Source organism: Suncus etruscus, chromosome 12 (genome assembly GCF_024139225.1).
Source record: "Suncus etruscus isolate mSunEtr1 chromosome 12, mSunEtr1.pri.cur, whole genome shotgun sequence".
In the NCBI taxonomy this organism is placed as follows: Eukaryota; Metazoa; Chordata; class Mammalia; order Eulipotyphla; family Soricidae; genus Suncus; species Suncus etruscus.
The window spans coordinates 18400215-18428010 of record NC_064859.1 but is presented as its reverse complement, the minus strand read 5'-3'; the positions used below and the strand labels follow the sequence as shown (position 1 = coordinate 18428010).

Below are 27796 nucleotides of genomic sequence, written 5' to 3'. Positions count from 1 at the left end.
TGTCTAAAACCCAACTATGAATTACTTTGTGAATCACATGGTTTAAATAAAAAATTTAAATACGTAATATAGTTAGAATATGCTTAATGTTGTCTTTGACTTTAATACTGGGAGGTACTTAAAGGGGATAAAGTGATATGCATGCCACCTCTCATTAACAATAGTGCAAACAATAGTGTTGAAAAAGAAAAGAGGCACAGAGAGAGAAGTAATTCCAGAGGATTACTGCCATCCCAGAGGCAGACAGGGGTAGGACATTGGTAGTAGGAAATGTGCATTGGTGAAGAGTGTTGTACATTCTATGAATGAAAATCATGAACAACTTTGCAAACACGGTGCTTAAATAAAGAATATATATGTATATACATATATGTATTATATATGTAGGTGTGTAAGTATATTACATACAAGATATGTAATGTGCATATAATATGTATATATTACAACATATATGTATATAAAGAAATTATACTGGGTGTGGGAAAAGTTGTATTGCATGGTATTAAGCCCCTGACGGACTGTGCCTGAAGTAGGATGCATTATCAATTTTTATCTGTTCAAAATCTTTGAGTATTTTTTTCCATTGTCTGATCATTTGCTTTGAGGTTTTCTTCTAATCTCTTCTGCTATATGGAGTTATTATGAATCTCATCTTCCAGCTTACTGATTATGTCTTCAGCTTCTGTTATTCTATTGGAGAGGCTTTCCATAGAGTTTTTCATTTCCTCTACTGCATTTTTCAGTCCCGTTATTTCAGTTTGGAGTTTTCTGATTTTTGTAATTGTGTTCTGTTCAGATCGATCTATACTTTCTCTGAGGTCTGCGAACATCTTCCATATTTCTATTCTAAACTTATCTGAGAGGTTAATTAGGTGGTTGGCATTTTTGGGGTCATCAGAGCTGCCATCTTCATTCTCTGTATGCTGTTGTCCTGTGTTGTTTCCCCATTACTACACTTGAAGTGTGATTCTTACTTCGTGTTGTAATGGGGATCTTTGTTGTTGTTGTTGTTGTTGTTGTTGTGTTCTTCTTTGATTGTCACTGGGGATCAGGAAGTAGCTCCAGAATGCCATTATCAAACTTAGCAGAAATGCCAAATTCACCAAGATGGAATTGATTTTCTGAGCTGGGCTCCTCTTTCATTCCTCACATCTTGCTACTCCTGGAAAAGCGGTCAATTCCCTTTGTGGTTTCACCTTCTGAGAGACAAAGGGAGCACTTTTTCTGAGGTTGTGGAAAGAAAGCACTCCTGGTCTCCCCTTTCCTTCCTGGTGTCCAGATTTTACAAAAAAAAAAAAAAAAGCACTGGTTGTTACTGGCCTCATACCAGGCACTAGAATTATACAGTCAAGCAGTACAAGCTTCCTTTCAGCTTCGAAACTATTGAAAAAGGGTTCATGTGACTGCCTCTATCTGACAGTCTGGCAGAAACCATCCTTCATAGCCTATGCTCGAGGGCTACAGTGAAAACCATAAAAGTTGACAGGATCCAAGAAGTCAGTCGTCAGTAGTGGAGTTCTGTGTTACTCGGTGACAGTGTATGTTTTGAAAGAGGTGTCTGGTGAGTATTGTGATGTCCATATTATAGTGACCTAGTATGTCCTACATACAGGCCATGTAGCATACTTACTGAGGGATGAAACTATATGTGGTCCACGCTGGCACTAATTAAGACATGACTGAGTGGCCTTACGTTCACTGTGAAGTCTAGAGCAGAACTGACTCCATTTTGTCAAACCAATGTTAAGTTTCCATTTAAGGGCTAAGTTTCCACACCAGCAATAATGATGCAGACCCCAAGGCCCTATAAATCATAATATACCACCCTAGACATCTATCCATAAAGGATATGATGAAACACTCTAGAAACACTCACAATAGCCAATCAACTTAAAGGTCAAGACTTCCTACTTCTAGCCCTATATAACCTGGCTTATGACCTCTGGGGGTGTTGCCACCTGTGGGAGGTGGCCCTGATCAGTCAGCTAAAGCATGTTGGTTGATGGAATAATGCTTAGCTTTGTTTTATTTCAATTGTGTGGTCTTGTCCTTAGAATCAGGGTCCTAACATTCATTGCCTTCTTTTATTTGGAAGGGGCAGGTAGGGCCTTGGGGGCCACACCCAGAAGTTGCTCCTGGCTCTGTGCTTACAGATCTTTCCTGGTGGTGCTAAGGAGCATAATCAAGGCCAGGAATGCCTCATATAAGGAAAGCATCTTAACCACTGTACTATCTCCCTTCAAGAGAAGAGCTTGACTCCTGCCACTCAAGGGCACATGGCACTGGAGAGGCTGGAGAATCCTGGCGGTCTGAATTGTTTTCAGTCAAGGCCCAAATACCTGTTCTGGGAAACTTCTGAACACCAAGATTATCTAGGTCAGGTGGGTTTGTCCCTGCCTCTGTACATCTCCCATAACCGACATTCGGATGCCTAAAACACCATTTCAAGATCTGAAGAATTTTGGGACTTTCTCAGTTCAAGTTGCCATGGTATTTTTCTCAAATTGAGCCCTGTGCCTTCTCTGGTGACCTAACATAACCTCAAGACTGTACAAATTATCTATACTCTGCATGAGTCCCCCCAAGATCGGATTAGCAAGGACAGTCATGCTAGATTCTGTAACAGAGAGCAGCAGTTTAAAAGGAAAGAGGCATTTATCTGACTTGACTGATGGTGTCTTGGGTTTCAGCGACTATGAACTATGAACATTTGCCTGTAAATCCTGGGCATGGTTCTTGACTCTGGTGAACAAACCTGCAGCTGTGATGATGTCATTCCCTACCCCACCCCTGCTCCGGGAAACTCTTCTTGCTGTGATACTTTCTCCAGCTTAGAAACAGTTGGATTCTTCTTGGCTTTAATAGCTAATGCTTCTTTAAAAAAAAATTTTTTTTTTGGTTTCTTGGCTACACCTAAGAGTGCTCAGGACTTACACCTGGCTCTGTGCTCAGTAGTGCTTACTCATGGCAGTGCTCAGGGGACCATATTGGATGCCCAAGATAAAGCCCAGGTTGGCCCTGTGCAAGGAAAACACAATGCCATACCTGCTAGGCTATCACTAGAGGACCCCCCTTAAAACTTTTTGACATTCTTTTTTGTTTGTTTGTTTTAATATGGAACACTTCACGAATTTGCGTATCATCTTTGTGCAGGGGCCATGCTAATCTTCTCTGTATCGTTCCAATTTTAGTGTATGTGCTGCCGAAGCGAGCACCTTTTTGACATTCTTCGAGCAAGAGCCATAGTACAGTGAGGAGGGCGTTTGCCTTGCAAACAGCCAAATAGGATTGGATCCTGAGCATTAATAAGGTTTCTTCCTACCCCCCCACCCGACCCCCACACAACTAGGAATGATCGCTGAACACAGCCAAGTGTGGCCCAAAACAAACAAAAAAACAAATTAAAAAGCTCACTCTTTTGACATTCTATTTCTTTATTATTATTATTTTTATTTTATTTTATTGTTTTATTTTATTTTATTTTATTTTATTTTATTTTATTTTATTTTATTTTATTTTATTTTATTTTAGGCTACATGAGACAGCACTCAGGGGTTTACTCCTGGCAGACTCAGGAGATCATATGGAATGTCAGGGATCCAACCAAGGTCCGCCACATGCAAGGCAAATGCCCTATCAGTGTGCTATTGCTCCGGCCTGTTGGAGACAGCACCGGCCCCTTTTTTGACATTCTAAATTTAAGTAATTTCAACAAAAGATGGTTAGCTTTCATTTTTTCTTTAGTCTCAGAGCAAAATAAGTGTTATAATTTCAATATAATATTGAAGTTTGTGACACACACATACCCATGTTGCTGATTTGTTTCATTATTCTTTTTTTTTTTCTTTTTTGGGGGTTTTTGGTTTTTGGGTCACACCCAGCAGCGCACAGGGGTTACTTCTGGCTCTATGCTCAGAAATCGCCCCTGGCAGGCACAGGGGACCATATGGGATGCCGGGATTCGAACCACCGTCCTTCTGCATTCAAGGCAAATGCCTTACCTCCATGCTATCTCTCCAGCCCCTGTTTCATTATTCTAACTAACCCAGTGAAGGTTTCCTCTCCCTCCTGCACTTGGCTGGAAATAGCAGGAGACTGGAATGCCCCTGGAGAGTCTGTTGAGAAGTATTAGGAATGTTAATAATGACTTCTATGGGACACTAAGCACAGATTCCAAATTACAATTTACAAATTGTAATTTACACTTTAAAATTAAATGACAAATTAATTACAAATTACAATTACAGATTACAAATACACAGATTCAATTCTTGAGACCAGTGTGCCTTCCTTGGATTTTTTTGTGTGGGGGGGGAAGAGGGATAAAGATGATAATTTAGGGCCAAAGAGATAGTACAATGGAGAGGGTGTTTGCCTTGCACATAACCAACTGAGATTTGATCCCCTGTATCCCATGGAGTCCCCCGAGCCTACTAGGAGTGATTCCTGAGGGCAGAGCCAGGAGTAATCCCTGAGTACCACGGGTATGTGGCCCAAAAACCAAATATGTATATATATATAATTTAGACAATGCACAAGTCATCATATCGCATCTTATAGGGGTTCGTTAGACAGTGAGCACCCAGCAGGAGTCACCATCCCATTGGCTCTGGCATCTCTGAGATGTGGGTTTTGGACAGTCTATCACTGGGTCCTTCACAATTGTCTGTATCCCTTATGAGGTACCTAATTTCTCAGCCTCCATACTTGGTCCTTTCAGATGCGAACCAGCTGGCCCTGGCTAGCTCTTGTGGAAACCTCCCAACAAACAGTCTCTACAAAGAATCCACAGCTTTTAATGTGACGTGATTGTTTTGGGGAGGCTTCTACAATGACTTGCCTTCTAGTTTTGAAAATCTCTTGTGAGGAAAGCATTGAAACTATTTTGAGGCTGGAGAGAATTACAGGGATTAAAGTGCTTGTTTTGTACCTAGTTGGCTACAATACATTCCCTGGATCCACATACTATGGTCCCCTGAGCCCAGAGCCAAAAGTAATCCCAGAGCACTGAAGATATGCCCTGATCCCCTCCACAATATTTTCTTGGTTTCACTCACTTAAGTCATTCTGCATTGGCAAATAATTGTTACATACAAATCCATAAATGATTTAAGAATGTGGGAAGTAGGGTCTGTCTTGGAAGACTCTCCTGTCTTGAAGAGAAGATGTTTATCATGTGTGTGCAACAGTTGAGGCAGCCTTCGAGAATGGGACCATCCTAGCATTGTAGAGATGGAGAAATCACAGCCCAGAAAGGTGGAGTGGCCACATGGCTGACATCACATCCCAGGGCAAAGAAAAAGAACTTTGATGAGTGGGCCACTTGGTCCAGCACACACAAATTATAATATCTTGAATTTGGCAATCTGGAGGAGGAAGTGGGCGTTAAGAGAGGGAAAAGGAAGAGGGAGAGGGAGGGAGAGAGGGAGGGAGAGAGAGAGGGAGGAAGAGAGAGGGAGAGAGAGAGAGAGAGAGAGAGAGAGAGAGAGAGAGAGAGAAGGGAAGGGAAGGGAATGAGAGAAAGAAGGGAGGGAAAGGGAAGAGAGATGACTTCCTCTCAGCACTTCCATTTAGATTTACTGTGACTCAGAAACAGGAAGTACAACCTAAGGGTGAAAATCAGATTCTCCTGCTCCTCAGGCTCCTCAGATCTGAGTCAAAGCTCAATAATTCATGCCCAGGGAGAGAGAACCCTGCTCAGACCAGGACACACAGGCACAGTAGCACCCAGACTGCTGGCCAGGCACTGCCACTCCTGTTCTCAATGCTTTTACTTATGGTGCTCTACTGTCCTTACATATAAGATGATAAATAAATAAATAGATATAGATATAGATACCAATACAAAGGCATCTTACTATATATGTTACAGTAAGGAGGCTTCTTATTATATAATCACAATACCAAGACTTCTTTTATATATATATATATACATATATATATAACAATACAAAGGTTTCTTAATATATATCACAATATGGAGGCTATTATATATTTCACAATACTGAGCATTTTATTATATATATCACAATACAAGGCATATTATTATATCTCATACAGAGGCATCTTATTATACATCACAGTGTAAAGGCTTCTTAAACATATCACAATATATATTATGGTTTCTTTTTTTTTTTCTTTTTTTTGGTTTTTGGGCCATACCCAACAGCACCCAGAGGTTACTCCTGGCTCTCTGCTCCTGGCAGATACCGGGAGACCATATGGAATGCCGGGATTCGAACCACTGTTGGTCCTTGGTCAGCTGCTTGCAAGGCAAACACCCTACAGCTGTGCTATCTCTCCTGCCCATATTGTGATTTCTTATATGTATCACAATATGGAGGCTTCTTATTATATATATGTATATATATATATATACACACATATATATATATATATATATATATATATGGAGGCATCTTATTCTGACCTCAAGCCTTTGGTCTATGTCAAGTACTTGACCAGGTTCTTGATTCACAGCAAAGCTTAATCAATGACTTCCTTTTCTTTATTTTCTTTATTTATTTTGTATTTTTGGGTCACACCCAGCAGTGCTCAGGGGTTACTCCTGACTCTACACTCAGAAATCACTCCTGGCAGGCTCAGGGGACCATATGGGATGCCGGGGTTTGAACCACTGTCCTTCTGCACGCAAGGCAAGCGCCTTACCTCCATGCTATCTCTCCGGCCCCAACTTCCTTTTCTTTATTATGTGTCCAAGCACACCTAGCAGTCTCAGGGCCTACTCCTGGCTCTGCTCTCAAGGATCCTCCTTGCACAGCACAGGGATCACAGGGGATGCCAGGGATTGGACCTGGGTCAGCTGTATATACACAGCAAGTGCTTACTCCACTGTATTATCTCTCTGGGCCCTAGGTTGGCTTTTTTGGTTGAAAAATAAAAGTAGGATTCAAGTTTCCTAACTCTTGGGCATAAACTCTTTTCAATACTTAAATGCCTACTTCCACCTATTGGGGACTCTTCATTATGCTAATAAAATGGTACTTAAAGGCTAAAAAAACTTTTCAGGAAATATCTAAAATATCTGTATATCTGAAATATCTGTATATCTAAGTACAGTTAAGGTTCCCTTTGCTCCAGCTCCCAGAAAAAAAGAAAAATATTAAACTGTCCCTTTTGGGATAACATGGCTGGAACTTGAGGTGTTTATGCTCAATGAAGTCAGGAAGTCAGAGACTATTGCCAGATGGTTTCACTCATATGTGAACTATAAATAAAGCAAGCAATGGGCAAAATAGAACAAAAATAACTCGTAGATTTTAAAAATGTGGTGTTTACTAGAGGGAAAGGGGAAGTGGGATAGAAGAAATGGATGAAATTCATTTTGATAATGTGGTGGCACTAGAACTTTGGCGTTGGCGTGGTTTATAAACCAATGGTTAAGTCTATGGAGTCAATAAAACAAAATATGTAAAAAAGCATGTTAAGTATTAGATAAGTAATTCCATGCTTGGCATGCAAAATTTTTCTTCTAATTTCTAGTATAATTTCATTTGTCTTGATGCTCATTTAGCTTTAGGAGACTTAGATTAAATAACTCAAGTCATGGGGTCTGAATCTTGACTCAACTGACTCAGATTTGAGGCAGAATATGTATTTGTGAGTCTCAGAAATATTCATTTACTGAAGTAATGATACTTGAGGAGATATTTAAGAGATCTTAACTAGGGGCCCGAGAGATAGCATGGAGGTAAGGCATTTGCCTTTCATGCAGAAGGTCATTGGTTCGAATTCCGGCATCCTATATGGCTCCTGAGCCTGCCAGGAGCGATTTCTGAGCATAGAGCCAGGAGTAACCCCTGATCACTGTTGGGTGTGACCCAAAAACAAAAAACAAAGCAAAACAAAAAAAGAGGTCTTAACTACAGGAGAGAATCCGTGCAACATACTTTGTGGTGTCTACTAGTACCACTGGAAATTATCACGTAACATAAATATACTACTTGATATGTTAACATACCATATATTAAATTTTATATTATATAATTATAATTTATATATATTATATATTGAATATATTAACATGTTCACATATCATAAGATATTCTCTTATATTATATTAATGTTTATATGCAATACTGTACAATGCATTAATAAATAATATAACAATACATGATATAAATAATAATAATGTGCATATTCATAATGTGATGAATATATTATGAGGTAGTATAAATATAATACTCTGAATGCTAACAAACAGTTCAACTGTTCAAACTGTACTTCTATCCTCTTTCAACATCTTTTGGCTGGTTGATGGTCTCTCAGATCTCATGGTTGGACTGAGAAAGGGAAGGTCCTTGCCTCCTTACAGCCTCTATCTTTTAAATGCCCCCAACTACTTTTCAAAATAGAATTGTTTATAAGTAAAACAACATGTTTTCTTAATCCTAGCATCTAATTAAAATGTTTTCATTTGCCAAAACTGGAGAGAAGACAAAGAGAAAATTCAATCCTGGTCTTAAGACTTTATTAACTATTCCAACAACCTCATTTCAACTCCTAGAATCAAAAATAAATAAAATAAAAGTGATCAAAACTCTAGTACTGGGGCCGGAGAGATAGCATGGAGGTAAGGCGTTTGCCTTTCATGCAGAAGGTCATCGGTTCGAATCCCGGCATCCCATATGGTCCCCCGTGCCTGCCAGGAGCAATTTCTGAGCATGGAGCCAGCAGTAACCCCTGAGCACTGCCGGGTGTGACCCAAAAACCACAAAAAAAAAAAAAAAAAAAAAACAAAAAAACTCTAGTACTATTAGGTCTATCATCTTTCGGACTGAAAATAAACATGAAAAGTTCAGGGGGAAGGGCATTTGAAAGGCATTAGATACTGCAGTTTAAGTTTAAAGTGATATTGGCAGAAACCCAGGATTTTCTATATTATGCTTTAAGCACTGCCAATGTTGATTCTCTGGATGTTTTTTAAACACTCCTTGCGATTGATAAGTGTAATATGAGCATTGCTTGGATTTAATTTAAATGTATTTGAATTTCAACAGCTACCAACATATGTGCTTTGAATGAATAGGCCCCAGTTCCCAAATAGCACAGTTTTTCAAATCTATTTTAAACTCTGAAATAAGAGCCAGTTCCAGGAAGAAAGCTTTGAACCTTTTTCCCAGCTGCAGAAATAACTCCTCTGGTTGCCCCTCTGACCTAAACCAGGGGAAGTCTTGAAAAGATGTTCTTCTGCCAACAATCATTTCACCACTAAAAACTACAAATAGAAAATTAAAAAAAAAAATTCTTGCTATTCTTTAGAAAACTTACTCTTTCCCCCAAGATGAAACAAGCTACGAGAGTCCTCTTCATCCTTATCTCATTTTCCAAAATAATTTTGATATTTTTGTTACAGTGAGCAATTAAGTCACTAATAACCTCCTCCGAAGAAAGTGAAATTATCCAAGATCTAGCACGATCCTTTCCAATATTCACCCAGTCCTCAGTGCTAACTTGGTAATTAAGTACCTAGTTAATTCCCACTGGCCTGGAAATTGTCTTCCCATAATCTACTCCAATACCCATTCCCAGCCTTAAACTTTACATGGAATTCTCTCTCGTGTCAAAGGAAAGCCTTAAACCTGAATTCTCACTAGCTTTTGCCCTACCATATTTTTTCCCCTTAAACTCAAGCTTTGACAGTTGAAGAATCCTCATTGAATCAACCAGAAGCTCAGGCTTCACTTTCTGGCACAATAACAATCACTTTCCTGGTCTCTTAGTGCATGGTACTCATACAAGGATTAAAAAAAATATTTGTTTCCGGGCCCGGAGAGATAGCACAGCGGCGTTTGCCTTGCAAGCAGCTGAACCAGGACCAAAGGTGGTTGGTTCGAATTCCGGTGTCCCATATGGTCCCCTGTGCCCTCCAGGAGCTATTTCTGAGCAGACAGCCAGAAGTAACCCCTGACACAGCCGGGTGTGGCCCAAAAACAAACAAAAAAAAATTTGTTTCCTGAGGTCAGGCAAGGATGTCCACTGTCTCCACTCTTGTTCAACATAGTATTAGAATTTTTAGCAATAACAATCAGGCAAGAGAAGGAAATAAAAAGAATCCAAATTGGAAAAAAGAAAGTCAAACTATTTCTATTTGTAGATGACATGCTGATATAATTCGAAGACCCTAAAGAGTTCACAGAAAAGCTTCTGAAACAATAAACCAATACAGTAAAGTGGTGGGCTACAAAGTCAATACAAAAAAAGACATTACGGGGCCGACGAGGTGACGCTAGAGGTAAGGTGTCTGCTTTGCAAGCGCTAGCCAAGGAAAGATCGGGACCTTGTTTCGATCCCCCGGTGTCCCATATGGTCCCCCATGCCAGGGGCAATTTCTGAGCACTTAGCCAGGAGTAAACCCTGAGCATCAAATGGGTGTGGCAAGAAAAACAAAACGAAAGAACAAACAAAAAAAGACATTACATTCTTTTATACAAATAACCATTCAGAGAAGAAAGAGACCATTTAAAATAATGTCCAAGACTATCAAATACCTAGGAACCAACCTAACTAGGGAGGTGATAGACCTATGCCACAAAAACTTCAAAACACTTCAGAAAGAAATTGAAGACCTAAGGAAATAAAAGAACATTTCATGCTCATGGATTGGAAGAATCAATATTACCAAGTTTTGGGGTTTGGGGGTTACATCCATCAGCCTTCTGGGGTTACTCCTGGCTCTGCACTCAGAAATCACTCCTGGCAGGTTCAGGGGGCCATATGAGATGCCGGAAATTAATCCTGGGTCTGTCCTGGGTCAGCTGCATACAAGGCAAACACCCTACCACTGTGCTATCTCTCTGGCCCAATATTATCAATTATTCATATTGTCTTACCTAAACTACTATATAATTCAATTCAGTCCATATCCAAATTCAGACGACATTTTCAAGGACTTTATTAATTGCAGTCAATTATAAAGTTTGTGTGAGACCATAAAAGATCCTAAATAAATAAAATCATACTGAAAAACAAGAAACTAGAGGTATCTCATTACCTAACTTGAAGCTACACTACAAAGCCATCATGATCAAAACAGCATGGTACTTAAATAAAAACTTTCAGATCGATGGGTCAGAATAGAATAGCCAGTGACAAATCTCCAAATATATGGTCAATTAATCTTTGACAAAAGGAGCCAAAAACATGAAATAGAATAAAAACCATCTCTTCAATAAGTGGTGTTGGTATAATTAGATAACCACTATATAAGAAATTAAAGATCGGGGCTGGAGATATAGCACAGTGGTAGGGCGTTTGTTTGCCTTGCATGTAGCCAACCCAGGTTTGATTCTTAGCATCCTATATGGTCTCCCAAGCCTGTCAGGAGTTATTTCTGAGCATAGAGCCAGGAGTAATCCCTGAGCACTGCTGGGTGTGGCCCCAAAACAAACAAATAAACAAAAAAAGAAATTAAAGATCAATCCATATCTCACACCTTACATGAAAACTAAATCAAAGTGGATCAAAAACCTTGATATCAAACCTGAGTACATAAATTACACTAAGTAAACATAAGCAGAACACTCCAAGACTTAGACCTCAAAGGATCTTTGCAATGTATCTTCGCTGTTAACTTTGCTGGGTATTTGTGAATCCAAGAACAGTCCCCAGAATGAGAAATTACTTCCCATCCCCTTATCCCCTTTCGGGGGAAGACCTTGGTAATATTTATCCGCAGCAAATAATAATCCACACAGACAAGAACGATAGGGTTTAAAAGATCAGGCTTGGAGAGTGCAGTTTCCTCCTTGAAGATGCCTGTAATGTCCTGTAGTGTTTTGCCTATGTGCTGTTCTATATATCTTATGGTTTTGGGGCTGATATCGAGGTCTTTAATCCATTTGGATTTTACCTTCGTACATGATGTTAGCTGGGGGTCTAAGTTTAATTTTTTGCAAGTGGCTATCCAATTGTGCCAACACCACTTGTTGAAGAGGCTTTCCCTGCTCCATTTAGGATTTCCTGCTCCTTTATCAAAAATTAGATGGTTGTATCTCTGGGGAACATTTTCTGAGTATTCAAGCCTATTCCACTGATCTGAGGACCTATCTTTATTCCAATACCATGCTGTTTTGATAACTGTTGCTTTGTAGTACAGTTTAAAGTTGGGAAAAGTAATTCCTCCCATATTCTTTTTCCCAATGATTGCTTTAGCTATTCGAGGGTGTTTATTGTTCCAAATGAATTTCAAAAGTGTCTGATCCACTTCTTTGAAGAATGTCATGGGTATCTTTAGAGGGATGGCATTAAATCTGTATAATGCCTTGGGGAGTATTGACATTTTGATGATGTTAATCCTGCCAATCCATGAGCAGGGTATGTGTTTCCATTTCCGTGTGTCCTCTCTTATTTCTTGGAGCAGAGTTTTATAGTTTTCTTTGTATAGGTCCTTCACATATTTAGTCAAGTTGATTCCAAGATATTTGAGTTTGTGTGGTACTATTGTGAATGGGGTTGTTTTCTTAATGTCCATTTCATCCTTATTACTATTGGTATATAGAAAGGCCATTGATTTTTGTGTGTTAATTTTGTAGCCTGCCACCTTGCTATATGATTCTATTGTTTCTAGAAGCTTTTTGATAGAGTCTTTAGGGTTTTCTAAGTAGAGTATCATGTCATCTGCAAACAGTGAGAGCTTGACTTCTTCATTTCCTATCTGGATTCCCTTGATATCCTTTTCTTGCCTAATCGCTATAGCAAGTACTTCCAGTGCTATGTTGAATAGGAGTGGTGAGAGAGGACAGCCTTGTCTTGTGCCAGAATTTAGAGGGAAGGCTTTCAGTTTTTCTCCATTGAGGATAATATTTGCCACTGGCTTGTGGTAGATGGCCTTCACTATATTGAGAAAGGTTCCCTCCATTCCCATCTTGCTGAGAGTTTTGATCAAGAATGGGTGTTGGACCTTATCAAATGCTTTCTCTGCATCTATTGATATGATCATGTGGTTTTTATTTTTCTTGTTATTGATGTTGTGTATTATGTTGATAGATTTACGGATGTTAAACCAGCCTTGCATTCCTGGGATGAAACCTACTTGATCGTAGTGGATGATCTTCTTAACGAGGCATTGAATCCTATTTGCCAGGATTTTGTTGAGGATCTTTGCATCTGCATTCATCAGTGATATTGGTCTGTAATTTTCTTTTTTGGTAGCGTCTCTGTCTGGTTTAGGTATCAAGGTGATGTTGGCTTCATAAAAGCTATTTGGAAGTGTTTCTGTTTGTTCAATTTCATGAAAGAGTCTTGCCAAGATTGGCAGTAGTTCCTCTTGGAAAGTTTGATAGAATTCATTAGTGAATCCATCTGGACCTGGGCTTTTGTTTTTCGGCAGACATTTGATTACTGTTTTAATTTCATCAATGGTGATGGGGGTGTTTAGATATGCTACATCCTCTTCCTTCAACCGTGGAAGATTATAAGAGTCCAAGAATTTATCCATTTCTTCCAGGTTCTCATTTTTAGTGGCGTAGAGTTTTTCAAAGTAGTTTCTGATTACCCTTTGAATCTCTGTCATATCAGTAGTGATCTCTCCTTTTTCATTCCTGATACGAGTTGTCAAGTTTCTCTCTCTCTCTTTCTTTGTTAGGTTTGCCAGTGGTCTATCAATCTTGTTTATTTTTTCAAAGAACCAACTTCTGCTTTCGTTGATCTTTCGAATTGTTTTTTGAGTTTCCACTTCGTTGATTTCTGCTCTCAACTTTGTTATTTCCTTCTGTCTTCCTATTCTTGGGTCCTTTTGTTGAGCATTTTCTAGTTCCATTAGCTGTGTCATTAAGCTACTCAGGTAAGCTCCTTCTTCCAAGTGAAAGCAGAGATTAACAGATGGGAATATATTAAGCTGAGAAGCTTCTGCACCTCAAAGGAAATAGTGCCCAGGATACAAGAGCCACCCACTGAGTGGGAGAAACTATTCACCCAATACCCATCAGATAAGGGGCTAATCTCCAAAATATACAAGGCACTGACAGAACTTTACAAGAAAAAAACATCTAACCCCATCAAAAAATGGGGCGAAGAAATGAACAGACACTTTGACAAAGAAGAAATACGCATGGCCAAAAGACACATGAAAAAATGTTCCACATCACTAATCATCAGGGAGATGCAAATCAAAACAACGATGAGATACCACCTCACACCCCAGAGAATGGCACACATCACAAAGAATGAGAATAAACAGTGTTGGCGGGGATGTGGAGAGAAAGGAACTCTTATCCACTGCTGGTGGGAATGCTGTCTAGTTCAACCTTTATGGAAAGCGATATGGAGATTCCTCCAAAAACTGGAAATCGAGCTCCCATACGATCCAGCTATACCACTCCTAGGAATATACCCTAGGAACACAAAAATGCAATACAAAAACCCCTTCCTTACACCTATATTCATTGCAGCTCTATTTACCATAGCAAGACTCTGGAAACAACCAAGATGCCCTTCAACAGACGAATGGCTAAAGAAACTGTGGTACATATACACAATGGAATATTATGCAGCTGTCAGGAGAGATGAAGTCATGAAATTTTCCTATACATGGATGTACATGGAATCTATTATGCTGAGTGAAATAAGTCAGAGAGAGAGAGAAAAACGCAGAATGGTCTCACTCATCTATGGGTTTTAAGAAAAATGAAAGACACCCTGGTAATAATAATTTTCAGACACAAAAGAGAAAAGAGCTGGAAGTTCCAGCTCACCTCAGGAAGCTCACCACAAAGAGTGATGAGTTTAGTTAGAGAAATAACTACATTTTGAACTGTCCTAATATTGAGAATGTATGAGGGAAATGTAGAGCCTGTTTAGGGTACAGGCGGGGGTTGGGTGGGGAGGAGGGAGATTTGGGACTTGGGTGATGGGAATGTTGCACTGGTGATGGGTGGTGTTCCTTTTATGACTGAAACCCAAACCCAATCATGTATGTAATCAAGGTGTTTAAATAAAAAAAAAATTATGCATTAAAAAAAAAAAAAAAAAAAAAAAAGATCAGGCAAGGAGAGCCAGAGAATCCTCCTGCAGCCAGCAGCTTTTCACAGAAGGCCCCCTCACTCCTGTCCCTCAAGCTATTTATTCCCAACTCCACAGCGCCCCACCCGGAAGGGTTAGGTGGGGCAAAAGTCACAGAACAATCCTAAGGAAACACTTTTATATACAATTCCAAGAATCATCTTATGGAAACTTTTTCATATGCTACAATTCCCCCTTTTTTTGTAAAGAAACAATAAACAATAATAATGTACAGAAATAAATAATATTTTTAATTGTAAAAAGAATAACTAAGCAATTGTAAAAGAGTAGCTGTTTGCATAAGTGCATCACGGGAAAAAGTATAGAAAACATTTTTTTAGCCTAACACAGGGTGTTCAAAACCAGAAACAGATGTAAAGGAATCAACTACAAGCTCCAGAGTAGAATAAAATCTACAGCGTCCAAGATGATCAATTCCGAGTAAGTATTCCCTTGGAAAAGCAGAAGTCGAGTAAGAAATTCCAAGATTCAGGACCTAATAGGCCATGGGGAGCTCCCGGGGCAATCACAAAGCCCGAAAGTAATTCGGAGACAGAGATCCTTAGATGAGATGCTCACAAGGCTGCGTAGCAGGTGAGAAGACACACATTTTCCATTCCAGTTCAGTTTGAGCAGAAGAAAGCCCATCTTTGGAGGCAGTGAATTAGGCCCCTATTTCAAAGGAAGAGGCACACACACACACCCGCACAATGGGCGCCAAAGTAAAGAAGATCCATAGGTACTTGAATTCAATCCAAGATGAGTTCTAGTCCAGTCAGCAGTTCATAAGAGGTCCGAAAATGAAGAACCATGTACGGCCGATTATTAGGTGGGAGCTTAAGTTCAAAACCAAAACAAAATGCTTAAGGCAGAGAACCTCCCCGTGTAAATGAAAAAATTGAGGGTCTATCCAAAATGGATAAAACCTCCTTTTGCACCTGCTATTTTTTCCAATGATGCACCCATGCAAAAGGCCAAAATACCAGCCAGGATTACAATCTAGCAACTTATTTATGACAGTATCTAACCCCTAATCCAAAGCAACAAAAGTAAAACCTTAATGAAATACCATATCAATTTTGAGAATTAACAACTAAAATGTAAAAACATTAATTACAGTAATCAACAAAAGTGTGGAATCAAATATTGAGTGGGAGAAAATATTTGGACTCAACATGTCAGATAAAAGGCTGATATCTAGGATACACATAGGTTAACCACACAAAATCTAAAAACTCCATTCAAAATAGGGAGAGGTGGGGCTGGAGGGATAGCATAATGACAGGGCATTTGCCTTGCATGTGGCTGACCCAGGAGGACCCACTTTGATACCCAGCATCTCATATAGTCCCCCATCTTGCCAGGGGTGATTTCTGAGTGCAGAGCTAGGAGTAACCCCTGAACACTGTGGCCCAGAAACCAATCAATCAATCGATAAAGTTTAAAAAAATAATAGGGAGAGGAAATGAGCAAAACCTCTCTGAGGAAGATCAACAGATGGTCACAGGCACATGAAAAAAACGCTCATCATCACTTGTCATTAGGGAAAACCAAATCAAGACAACAATGAGATACCATCTTACACCAGTGAGGATGACACATATCAAAAATATTGGAAATAAATTGTGTTGGCAGGTAAGTGGCGAAAGGGAATTCTCATCCACTGTTTTTTTTTTAACTTTGTTGATTGATTGATTGATTGATTGGTTTTTGGATCACACCCAGAAGTGCTCAGGGATTACTCCTGGCTCTGACTCAGAAATTACCCCTGGCAGACTGGGGAACCATATTGGGATGCTGGAAATCAAACCGGGTCCTCCTGGGTCGACTGCATGCAAGGCAAATGCCCTACCACTGTGCTATCTCTCTGGCCCTTCTTATTCATTGTTGATGGGCATGCAGCCTATTCCAGCCTCTAAGGAAAACAGTTTGGAGGGTCCTCAATAAACTCAAAATTGAGCTGCCATATGGCCCAGCAATCCTGCTGTTAGGTATCTATCCCCAAGACAGAAAAGCTCTGATCCAAAAGGGTGTACGCACATCTCTATTCATCACAGCACTCAGTACAATAGCTAAGACTTGGAATTAACCTAGATGTCCAACAACAAACAAGTGGATCATTAAAATGTGGTACATATGTACAATGGAATACTACATAGCTGTAAAGAATGATGTAATCCTGCAATTCACTGCAACATGGATAGAACTGGAAGATACTATGTTAAATAAAGTAATCCAGAAGAAGGATAAGTACAGAATAATATCACTTATATGTGCCATTCAGAATAACTACAATGGTTTAAATGAGTGTTTTCAAGAGCATGCTAGGTTCTGGAGTATATATAGTAAAGAGAAAGAAAGAAATTGAGTGGGGGAGAAAAATGACAAATATAAAGTGACAGAGAACAGGGGCCTAGGAGTGTGTGGTGCATTGGTATTGTTAGGGAACAACAGAACAAAATACATGAGCCAGAGTCAACACCAATGAAATCATGAGACACAAACTTTAAAAAGTACCTTTTCACTGACAGAACTTTATAAGAAAAAACATCTAATCCCATCAAAAAATGGGGAGAAGAAATGAACACACACCTTGTCAAAGAAGAAATACAAATGAACAAAAGGCACATGAAAAAAATGCTCCACATCACTATTCATCAGAGAGATGCAAATCAAAACAACTATGAGGTACCATCTCACACCACAGAGATTGGCACACATCACAAAGAATGAGAACAAGCAGTACTGGCGGGGATGTGGAGAGAAAGGAACTCTTATTCACTGCTGGTGGAAATGCCATCTAGTCCAACCTTTATGGAAAGCGAGATTCCTCCAAAAACTGAAAATTGAGCTCCCATACAATCCAGCTATACCAATCCTAAGGATATACCTTAGGAACACGAAAATACAATACAAAAATTCCTTCCTCACACCTATATTCATTGCAGCACTATTTACAATAGCCAGACTCTGGAAACAACCAAGATGCCCTTCAACAGACGAATGGCTAAAGAAACTGTGGTACATATACACAATGGAATAGTATGCAGCCGTCAGGAGAGATGAAGTCATGAAATTTTCCTATGCATGGATGGACATGGAATCTATTATGCTGAGCAAAATAAGTCAGAGGGAGAGAGATAGACACAGAATAGTCTCACTCATCTATGGGTTTTAAGAAAAATAAAAGACATTTTTGCAATAATTCTCAGAGAAAAAAGAGAGGACTGGAAGGTCTAGCTCATGATATGAAGCTCACCACAAAGAGTGATGAGTGCTGTTAGAGAAATAAGTACATTGAGAACTATCATAACAATGCGAATGAATGAGGGAAGTAGAAAGCCTGTCTCGAGTACCGGTGAGAGGTGGGGTGGGGAGGAGGGAGATTTGGGACATTGGTGATGGGAATGTTGCACTGGTGAAGGGGGTTGATCTTTACATGACTGAAACCCAACTACAATCATATTTGTAATCGATATATAAAAATAAAAATAAAAAGGAATTTATAGATTAAAATAGAATAAAATAAAAAGTACCTGTTATTTTGGGGCGTGTGACATGAGATGGACTCTGGGAATATTGGTGGAGTGATTTACATTGATGGTGGGATTCATCCTGAAACACTATGTCTAAAACCCAACTATGAATAACTTTGGAAATCACAAATGTTTTAAATTAAAAAATTTAAATATCAATAAAATATTTTTCTTGGCTAAGAACAGAATGCGAACAAGTCATGTTTCTTAATTAAACAATATAGACATAGAAAAAGACACTATCAATACCTTCACATCCAAACTCCACCTCAAAATCACCACAAGACAAAAGAATTATTGATTGTTTTACAGATGAAAACATCGAGGCTGAGAAAGATCTTAAACTGGGTGCCCTGGGGCCGGGCGGTGGCGCTAAAGGTAAGGTGCCTGCTTTGCCTGCGCTAGCCTTGGACGGACCGCGGTTCGATCCCCCGGTGTCCCATATGGTCCCCCAAGCAAGGAGCAACTTCTGAGCACATAGCCAGGAGTAACCCCTGAGCGTTACTGGGTGTGGCCCAAAAACCAAAAAAAAAAAAAAAAACAAAAAAAACAAAAAACAAAAAACAAAAAACTGGGTGCCCTGCTGTGTTTAAGATATTTGGGATCCAATGAATTACTTGAGTTCATTTCTAAACTTTGACACTGACTTATATTTTCATAGAAAAAACGTGCATCATTTTTATGCACTTCAGGTTTTAAAAAATTTATTTGATTTTATACCCTGCTACTTTACTATGCAAGTCTATTATTTCTAGGACCTTTTTTTTTTTTTAAATAGTCTTTAGGGTTTTCTAATTATGGTTTCCTGCCAGCTGCTAATAGTGAGAACTTGATTTCTTATTTTCTTTTTTTTTGGTTTTTTTTTTTTTGTTTTTGTTTTGTTTTTGTTTTTGTTTTTGGGTCACACCCGGCAGTGCTCAGGGGTTACTCCTGGCTGTCTGCTCAGAAATAGCTCCTGGCAGGCACGGGGGACCATATGGGAAACCGGGATTCGAACCAACCACCTTTGGTCCTGGATCTGCTGCTTGCAAGGCAAACACTGCTGTGCTATCTCTCCGGGCCCGATTTCTTTTTCTTTTTCTTTTTTTTTTTTTTTTTGGTTTTTGGGCCACACCCGGTAACGCTCAAGGGTTACTCCTGGCTATGTGCTCAGAAGTTGCTCCTGGCTTGGGGGACCATATGGGACACCGGGGGATCGAACCGTGGTCCGTCCAAGGCTAGCACAGGCAAGGCAGGCACCTTACCTTTAGCGCCACCGCCCGGCCCCCCGATTTCTTATTTTCTTATCTGAATGCCCTTAATATCTTTTTCTTGCATTTTAGTTGGGTCACTGTGATTTGTGATGTTGTTGGTGTCGGTTTTTGTTTGTTTGTTTGTTTGTTTTTTGTTTTTTGGGGGGCCACACCTGTTTGATGCTCAGGGGTTACTCCTGGCTAAGCACTCAGAAATTGGCCCTGGTTTGGGGGGACCATATGGGATGCCAGGGGATCGAACCGCAGTCCTTCCTTGGCTAGCGTTTGCAAGGCAGACACCTTACCTCTAGTGCCACCTCACCGGTCCCATGGTGTCCTTTTTCATATACACAACTTCCTGTTCCTGTGTCACATGTTCCAGAGTTTTCCTCCACCATTGTCCTGGGGTCCTCTCCAATCTGCTCACCCTCCATAAGCTCTGGTCTACATTTAAATTTTTTTTAGCTTTAATACAGTTCTACCTAAAGTACACAGCTTTAATTTAATGAAGATACATTATTCTAAAACATAAAAATATTACTATTTCTAAGGAAAAATTTAAAATAAGAGATTCATTTAAATGATAGCCACGAAGAAAATACTTGGAATTAATAAGAGCAAAATGAATGGGCAAACTGAAGAATATTTTATTTATTTTGATTTTGGGGCCACACCCAGTGACACTCAGGAGTTACTCCTGGCTATGCACTCAGAAATCGCTCCTGGCTTGGGGGACCATATGAAACGCCAGGGGATCCAACCACAGTTTGTCCTAGGTTAGCGCATAGCAAGGCAAATGCCCCACCACTTGCGCCACCGCTCCAGCCATGTGTTTTTCTTTTTAGTTTTGGTTTTGTTTGGTTTGGGGCCATGCCTGGCAATGCTCAGGGATTATTCCTAGGTCTGCACTCAGAAATTATTCCTGATGGTGTTAAGGGGATCATATGGGATACTGAGATCAAGCCTGGAACAGCCACTAGCAAGACAAATACCCTACACGCTGTACTATGGCTCCAGTCCTGATGTTCAATGAACAAGTGTTTTATTATGGTTTAAGTAACAGGTTTGCAATAGTCTTCAAGTTTCTATATTGATGTCCAAGGTTATTGGACCCACTCATTCTCCCCCCACCAAAGTGCTCATGGCTCTCCCCAATACCTATGTCTACTCTGGTCTAACATTCCTTACATCCCAATCATTCATTCGTTGACTGACAGTTCCGGTCTCAGTGTTAGCAACAACCACGTGCTTGAGACTCTTCACCAAGTATACCATTTCCGCCAAGTACACTCTTTCTACCGAATATACCATTTCCACCAAATACAGTTTTTTAAGTATTACAATGGTTATCAAAAGACCCAATATTTCCATCTTTCATGATTATTTCATTTTATATAGGATAAATTTATTTTAACAATTCATTTTATCTCAATAATACTAGAATGATTATTAATCTAATTAATGATGATGAATCTAATCATGTATCTCAATACTACTAGAATAATTATTAATCTAAGGATTAATAACCTAAGGATTATTAACCTAACTAGGGGGTATCCCTGAGTGAAATAAGTTAGGAGGAGAGGAACTGACATAGGGTGGTTTCTCTCCATGTGGAACAGAGTCAAGAGGAGAGGGACTGACACAAGGTAATTTCTCTCACGTGAAACAGTGAAGTCAGTCAGGAAGAGATGGACTGATACAGGTGGTCTCTTTCATATGTGAGACAGTGAAGTCAGTCATGAGGAGAGAGACTGACACAGGGTGGTCTTCCTCACATGTGGTGAAGTCAGTCAGGAGGAGAGGGACTAATGCAGGATAATCTAGCTCACATGTGGGACAGAGTGACTTTTTTTTATTATTTAACAGACCTGTGCTTTTCTAGCACATTTACATCACTCCTGCTATTGGCCCAATCCACCCTTTCATCCAGCAACCAACAGCCATTTTTTGCCTCTTCTTTTATCAGTTATCAGTGTATATATTGAGTACCATATTAGAAGAAATAAATACATCACAATTATTAGCTTCCCTAGGGTAAATCATAATCCACAGGCTGGTAACACAAATATTTTCTCTCCACTTTTCATATTTATAGGCTCTTTCTAAGGGCCTATGAAGGTAACTTCAGCTAAAAGTCTACTTGGTTAATCACTTAAAGTACTATTTTTTTCCCCTTTGGCCATTCCCTTTGGAAATACATGGGCATTCTGTGGGAAACAGAAAATTAAAGTCTACATCTTCTCTTGTCTACCAACATTCCCTTTTGTCTCAATAAAGTAACAACTGTGTTCAGGCCCTGAGCTCTCTAAATTGGGTGGCCGAGTTTGAAGAACAATTGCTCTGTGTGCTGAATCACTGTATAAACACAGTTGTTTAAAAAATTAAGTCAAGAGTGAAAGGGTTAGTAGTCCTTTTCAAAGCATGAACTGAATACCAATATTTGAAGAGTCAAAAGAAAACAAAACTATACTATTAGCAGTTTTTACTTATTCGTTTTATATTCAATTTATCTTTTAAAACATGCTTTTACTAAAAAAATAAAATCCTTCAAAACTGTATAAGAAACATTTTATAACTAAACTGTACTTTTCCTAAGAAGCTACCATTTCTTTACTGATTTTTTTCCCTTCCTTCTTTTCTTTCCACTCTGTCCCAAAATTCTCTTTTCATATCTCTCTTTCTGGTTGACTCTATATTTCAGAGATTTTATATAACCATTCTGGCCCCTATAAAAATTACAGCTAGAATGTTTGAAGCCTCAGAGTTAAAATAGTATTTTGTTCTTTTCAATAGATCATAGTCCATATTCTAGGACACAAGTAGAACTGAAGACTCCAAAAGGAAATAACATCTCTATGTGAACTCAAAAATGTATTAGCTTTTTCCAATGGGAAAAAGCAACATAGATTGGAGCATGGAGAGACAGCACAGAATACAGGGAGTGTGCTTTGCATGAAGCCAACCCGGGTTCAATCCTGGCACTTCATATGAGATCTCCAACTCCACCAGGAGTGATTCCTGCATGGAGAGCCAGGAGTAAGTCTGGAGCACCACCAAAAAAGTAGTCCAGACAAAATAGCAACAAAAACCACTTAGATTTTTTTTATTAGATATGCATATACCTCTGAGCAGTTAGAGGACGAGAAAGGTTTGATCTTCAGTCTATGACGTCCGCATGGAATTTCTATATTAACATTACTCCAAAGACAAAGACCCAGTTTTAAATATGTCATTGGTTTACTGTTTTTCAACCTTTCTCCATCTGTAGCCCCTTCAGACCCTCTTTCCTTCCTGGGTCCCCCTCAATCTCAACTGATTGTTTTGTCCCTACACCATTTACATGAATACCCACATTACCCTCCCATCAAGAAGCATCCTACAGTTCTCAGGTCTTACATACTGGATATTGAGTTCCCATAGGATCCATCAATACCACTCATAGGGATATACCCTAGGAACACAAAAATACAACACAAAATTATGGGTATTGTAAATATTGCTGCAATGAACATAGGCATGCAGAGGTTATTTTTGTGTTCCTAGGGTATATCCCTATAAGTGGTATTAATGGATCCTATGGAAACTCAATATCCATATGTATATGGAAATATATTACACATGTATATGTATATTTCCATATGCATTGGACAGATTTAATGTAATGCCTCTAAGGATACCCATAACATTCCTCAAAGAAGTGAATTAGGGGCCAGCAGTGGTGCAGCCGTAGGGCTTTTGCCTTGCAAGTGGCTGACTGCGGTTCGATCCCCAATGTCCCATATGGTCCCCAAGCCAGGAGCAATTTCTGAGCACATAGCCAGGAGTAACCCCTGCGCATCACCGGGTGTGGCCCAAAAGCAAAAAAAAAAAGTAAACCAATCACTCCTGAAATTCATTTGGAACAATAAATGTCCAAGAATAGGTAAAGCAGCCCTTAGGAAAAAGAAGATTGAAGGCATCACTTTCTCCAACTTTAAATTGTATTACAGAGTAATAGTCTCTAAAATAGCATGGTACTGGAATAAAGACAGACCCTCAGATCAATGGAATAGACAGTATTCATAGAATGTTCCCCAGACATACAATCAATTAATCTTTGGTAAAGGGGCAAGAAAGGCAAAACAGAGCAAGAAAAGACTCTTCAACAAATGGTGTTGGGACAACTTGTCAGCCACATGCAAAAATGTGAACTTGAACCTCCGTATTACACCTTGCACAAAGATCAAATCCAAATGGATTAAAGACCTTGATATCAGACCTGGAACCATAAGGCATATAGAAGAACACGTAGGTAAAACAATCCATGACATTGAGACTAAAGGCATCTTCAAGGAGGGAACAGTACTGTCCAAACAAAAGGAAGCAGAGATAAACCGATGGAACTATATTAAGCTGAAAAGCTTCTGCACCTCAAAGGAAATAGTGCCTAGGATACAAAAGCCACCCAACAGAATGGTAGAAACTATTTACCCAATACCCATCAGTAAGTAAGGTGCTAATATATAAGATATACAAGTTACTGATAGAACTTAACAAGAAATAAACATCTAACCCCATCAAAAAATGGGGTGAAGAAGTGAACAGACACTTCCTCAAAGAAGAAATACAAAAAGGCACAGGGAAAAAAAATGCTTCACTACTCATCAGGAATATGAAAATCAAAACAACAATGAGCTCACTCCACAGATACTGGAACACAAAGAACAAGAACAATTAGTAATTAGTGCTGGCAAGAATATAGGGAGAAAGAAACTTTTTTTTTTTTTTTTTGGTTTATGGGTCACACCCGGCAGTGCTCAGGAGTTACTCCTGGCTCTGTGCTCAGAAATCACTCCTGGCAGACACAGGGGACCATCTGGCTGCCGGGATTTGAACCACCGTCTGTCAGGGATCAGCTGTGCGCAAGGCCAATGACCTACCATTATGCTATCTCTGCGGCCCCAGAAAGGAACTCTTATTCTCTGCTGGTGGAAATGCTGTCTAGTCCTTATGTTTTGTTTTGTTTTGTTTTGTGTTTGTTTATTTGATTGATTTTGGGTTACTCCTGGCACTGTGCTCAGAAATTACTTCTGGCAGGGGCCGAAGTGGTGGCACTGCGGTAAGGCATTTGCCTTGCATGCATTAACTTAGGATAGACTACGGTTGGATCCCCCAGCATCCCAAATGGTCCCCCAAGCCAGGAGCGATTTCTGAGTGCATAGCCAGGAGTAACCCCTGAGCTTCACCAGTGTGGTTCAAAAAAAGAAAAAAGAAAAAAAAATTACTCCTGGCAGTCTCAGAGGACCGGGGAAACAGAGGATGGAATTCAGGTTGGCTGTGTGCAAGGCAAATGCCTAACCGCTGTGCTATGGCTCCAGCCCTCCATTTTTCTCTTTTAGGACTAGAAAAGAATTATCTTCCTGAATCCCTTCAAGCAAGGCCATGCCATCTGACTAGGAATGGCTTTTAGCATGCATCACTTTTGACAGAAACATTTGAAAACTTATACATGGGGGGGAAAATATTGTCTTTTCTTAATATAAAAAGTGCTTGCTTGAATTTGATATTGATATTCATAAGAGAAACATGAATTGACTCCTGTTATGTCATTTACAATAATCAATTCCAGATGGACTGAAGATATTCGAAAATAGAACACAACATGTACTAATCTAAAGGAGGAGATGATAAATTGAACTATAAGAGTAAAAACTGTTGCTCAATGACATAAAAAAAAAAACCAACCCAGAAGTTATACAGATGGAGAACAGGCATGTGAAAAAATGTTCAGCATCAGTGGTTAACAAGGAGATGCAAATCAAAACCAGCAATAAATACCAGTGAGGATGGCGTGGCTAATCAGCGTTGATGGGGTTATGGTGAAAAAGAAACCCACATTCACTGTAGGTATGACTGTTGTCTGGTTTAGCCTTATGGCAAACAACATAAAGACATTTCAAAAAATTAAAACTTGGAGTGAGGAGGTGGTGCCAGCATGTACAGTGCATTCAAAGAGCCTTGGGCTCAGTCCCCAGCAGTGTACGGTTCACCAAGCATTAATCCATGGGTACCTCCAAAACAGAAACAAACAAACCAAAAAACCCTACAGTAACTAGCAACTGAACTCAACCCACCTGTTTAATGACAGATGAGTGAATACAGAAATTGTGGTTTTTATACACAATTCAATACTACTCAGCGAATAGTGCAGGGGGTAGAACATTTGCCTTGCAGTCAGCTGACCTGGGCTCAATTCCTGATACCCCTGTAATGGTCTCTGGGTCTGCCAGGAATAATCTCTGAGCATAGAACCAAAAATAACTCATAACTAGTGTCAGGCATGGTCCCCAAACAATCCAATAATATGTAAGCCACAAATAAAATAATAATAAAAAATTTAAAACAAAAATTTAAAACTACTACTTGACCATGTGAAATAAACTCTTACATTTTGATTCAACTTGAGTAGAACTGGGGGAGGGTGTCATGCTAAGGAAAATGAGTCATAAAAGTTAAGTCCTGGATGATCTTTCATTCACATATGAGAAATTAAAAGAAGTGAAGTAAATCAAGAGAATAGATATGGGCCAAGAGAAACCAACCCTGAGATTCACAGAACTGAAACCTCAGGCTGCCAAGCCAGCTCAGGGAAGAAAGGGCCTTGGGACAATAATGGAGAGTCACTATATTCTGGTGGTAGGAGTGGCACTGTATAAATAAAAATAGATAATTTCAGACCTGGCACTCCAATTAAAACTATTGTTCACCCAAATGCAATTAGATAGTAAAAAAAAAAAAAAAGAAGAAGACTCGCATTGAGAGAAAGTATTTGCCATGCATGCCTGAAAAATACTTGTATTTCATTTGTATTGACTTCCCACAAATTGATATGAAAAGTATTATCTAATAAAAGATGTAGATGAAACTCATACTTCTTAAAAAATGGCAAAAATAGGGGGCTGGGGGGTGGCGCTAAAGGTAAGGTGCTTGCCTTGTCTGCGCTAGCCTTGGATGGACCGCGGTTCGATCCCCGGTGTCCCATATGGTCCCCCAAGCCAGGAGCAACTTCTGAGCACATAGCCAGGAGTAACCCCCTGAGGATTACCGGGTGTGGCCCAAAAATCAAAAAAAAATGGCAAAAATAAAAATTAGACACACATAAAGTTCTCAATTTTTCAGGATTATGTTCATGCTGCTTATGAACCCTTAATACATGGACAGTTGATTTATGACAAAGAAACCAAAAGTAAAAGAGAGAAAAATCATTTTAATAAATGGTATTGGAGAAACAGGATAGCCACATGCAAAAAATGGAACTGAATTTCTATTTCATACCATGCACAAAAAATTAACTCAAAATTAATTAAAAACTTGGACTGAGAACCCAAAATATAAAAACACATTGAAGAAAACATAGGCAGAATATTTGGCTTAAAAAAAATCCACCAACTTCAGTGATGTCTGTAGGGATTCAACTGCAGTGGCAGGAACACAAAGACAAATGGGATTACATCAAAACAAAATTGCTTTTGCACTAAGTAAGAAATATCATCAAAATAGGTATTCATTAAATGGGGAAAAAATACATCTGACAAAGGGAATAGCCACGACAGACAAAGAACTCACAAACAACAACAAAACCAAACAAGTCCTTCAAAAATAATTGGAAGAGCCGAACAGATTCATCACTAAGGAAAACATACAGATGGCCAATGGGCACATGAAAAAAAAAATGCTCATTACCAATCATCAGGAAAATGCAAATCAGTACAACATTGAGATATCACTGACTTTATAGCAAAAAGACAAAAAAAAAAACAAAAAAACAAAACAAACAAGTTCTAGAAGAGTCTGTAGAGACTGTTGGTGGGAAAAGTAAAATGGGCCCAGCCCCAAATGGAAAACAATCTGGAGATCGTTCCAAATCTTAAAAAGTGCCACTATTCCTAGTTAACCTATTCAAAGGGTCATAAAACTTTTCATTCAAAAGATTTAAACACACCTAAATTCATTGCTATAAGGAAA

General features: G+C 39.3%; 2 protein-coding genes and 1 non-coding gene across 4 annotated transcripts in view; all 3 read right to left on the bottom strand.

Moving 5' to 3' along the window:
- The window catches only part of ERLEC1 (endoplasmic reticulum lectin 1), a 548089-nt gene that overhangs the window by 260394 nt on the left and 259899 nt on the right, over positions 1-27796 (bottom strand).
- The window catches only part of ACYP2 (acylphosphatase 2), a 115396-nt gene that overhangs the window by 20491 nt on the left and 67109 nt on the right, over positions 1-27796 (bottom strand). The window lies entirely within an intron of this gene.
- On the bottom strand, positions 3109-3215 carry LOC126025103 (U6 spliceosomal RNA). The gene has a single exon (XR_007501149.1). It is a non-coding gene; the product is annotated as a U6 spliceosomal RNA (small nuclear RNA).